The sequence below is a fragment of the Colobus angolensis genome, unplaced genomic scaffold (assembly GCF_000951035.1).
Source record: "Colobus angolensis palliatus isolate OR3802 unplaced genomic scaffold, Cang.pa_1.0 Scaffold68, whole genome shotgun sequence".
In the NCBI taxonomy this organism is placed as follows: domain Eukaryota; kingdom Metazoa; phylum Chordata; class Mammalia; order Primates; family Cercopithecidae; genus Colobus; species Colobus angolensis.
Window position 1 is genome coordinate 5723441 of NW_012120487.1, and position 2246 is coordinate 5725686.

Consider the following 2246-nt stretch of genomic DNA (forward strand, 5'->3'; position numbering starts at 1 on the left):
TTTTATATATGTGGTGGGATGGGGCTGGGTGATATTGGGAGGTTTAGTCCCTGACGCTCTGTGCAACCCTTCACAGGACGAATCCTTTCTCTGTCCTTGGTATCCTTGGTGTCCTCATCAGAAAAATCCAATGTTTCTCTGAACACTTTCTGTGCTGGGCCTTAAAAGGGAGACTGGGAGGTTTCGGGGAAGAATCTGATAATACCCTCGCCTTTAGGCTGCTCGCAGTCAGAAGGGGGAGATGCTGTGTGCATTCCAAACACTCAAGTGGTCATCCGCAGCCTAAGGCAGTGGTTCTCAAAACTGAGGCTGCCTCAGAATCATCTAGGTGGAGGGCTTGTTAAAACACAGAATGCTGGCCTCCCACCCCAGTGTCTGACTCAGTAGGTCAGGAGTAAGTCCCCAAAATTTGCATTTCTAACAAGTTCCAGGTGATGCTGATGATGCTGGTCTGAGACCACCCTTTGAGCACAACAGGCTCTGTGAGAACAAAGACAAGCTTTGAGGACTCAGAGCGGGAGAGGTCTGGGGAGACCGCACACTAAGCAAGGCCCTGAAGACCTGGTAGAATTTCCCCAACAGGTGGAGAAAGGGAATGTGCGTGCTGCTTTTGCTGACCTACACATCCTAGGCCTCATAAAGCTCCTCCCTGTCCCCCAACAGCTCCTCTCCTTTGAATTCAATCAAGGCTCAGAGCCGGCTGTCACTGGGGTTGGCTAGTCTGGGTCCTGCATTAGAAACAAACTGCCCACCCTGTGTGATAGGAGCCCCTCCCCCAGGGCAGCCGCAGTGGGAGGAAGCTGGGTGGGCTGATGTGCAGACAGAAATAGTCTGAGCTCACCGCTGCTCCCAAGCACACATCGACCGGCAATTATTTCTTGTAAATTGCTTTCCCGGTTATGTTCAGAACATGTGTGTGTGCCTGCCTGAGAACAAACACTCAGAGGGCACAGGGCGGAGGAGCTAGCTGGAGAGTGGGCTCCGGATGAAGGAGAGCCTGAGTGTGAATCTTCAGCCCAGAATCAGAGAATGTTGAATCTCGGAACTCAGAAATGTTAGAACATTCCACTCCCCTTTACAGCTCTCCTGCTAGGTGTAAAATTTTTCTCAGACGTTCACATTTGTTTGTTCATTCAATATTGATTGACAATGATTTTCTGCCAGAATCTTGGCTAAATGAGGTCCTGATCCCTGTCTTCAAGAAGCTCATGGCTACAGGCATTTACAGAAGATCCCTAATCCAGCCAAAGACTTTGGGAAGGCCTCCTGGAGTAAGCAATGACTGGATTAAAAAGGACTCACTGACAGGTGAAAGGAGGTCTCTGGTACAAGATAAGGAACACCATACACAAAGACCCACGGCTAAGAGAGACCATATGGTTCTTTCAGGTAACAATAAGTAGTTCAGTCTGGGTAGACACTAGATTCAAGGTGGGAGTGGTGAGAGATGAAGCTGGAAGGGTAGATGAGCCAAGTCCTGAAGCCTTTACCATATTAAGGGGCTTGGTCTTTATGCCGAGGGCAAAAGGAAGCCACAGGAAAGGGTTTCAAGCATGGAAAGGAACTCAACAACACCTTTTCTGAGCACTTGCTCCCTGTTCTCTGTAACGCTGAAGTGAAATTTGCCATTCAGGATCTCTGCCTTTGGGGCCTTTAGGTTGCAGATCCTTCAGAAGTCTAAAGGACAGTGATGGCTCATGCGTCCACAAGAAATGACTCAGGCCCTAGACATCTGTCCTCCAGTCAGGGGGAGGCCATTCTACTGCCTGACTTGTGACACTGCTCCTCCTGGTTTGTGCCTGTTGGCTCAGGGGCCAGGGCACAAGGCAGCCAAAGCCAGGCTGCAGGCCACAGCCCAGGAGAGCTCCATGCCTTGCTTAGTCCCAGAACCCTGGATCCCACCTGGGAAGTCTCGTGTGTGGGACACTCACAGGGGTGTGAAGGGCTCCTTGCATACCTTCTCCATCCCTCACAGGATCAAGGCCACCCAGAGCAGATGACCCACTCCGAGACAGTTGACTGAAGACACACTGTGGGCCCACCACTGTGACAAGCCCTTAGAATAGAATACGGCCAGGCATGGTGGCTCACGGCTATAATCCCAGCACTTTGAGAGGCCGAGGAGGGTGGATAACCTGAGGTCAGGAGTTCCAGACCAGCCTGACCAACATGGTGAAACCCCATCTCTACTAAAAATACAAAAATTAGCCAGGCATGGTGGTGGGTGCTTGTAATCCCAGCTACCC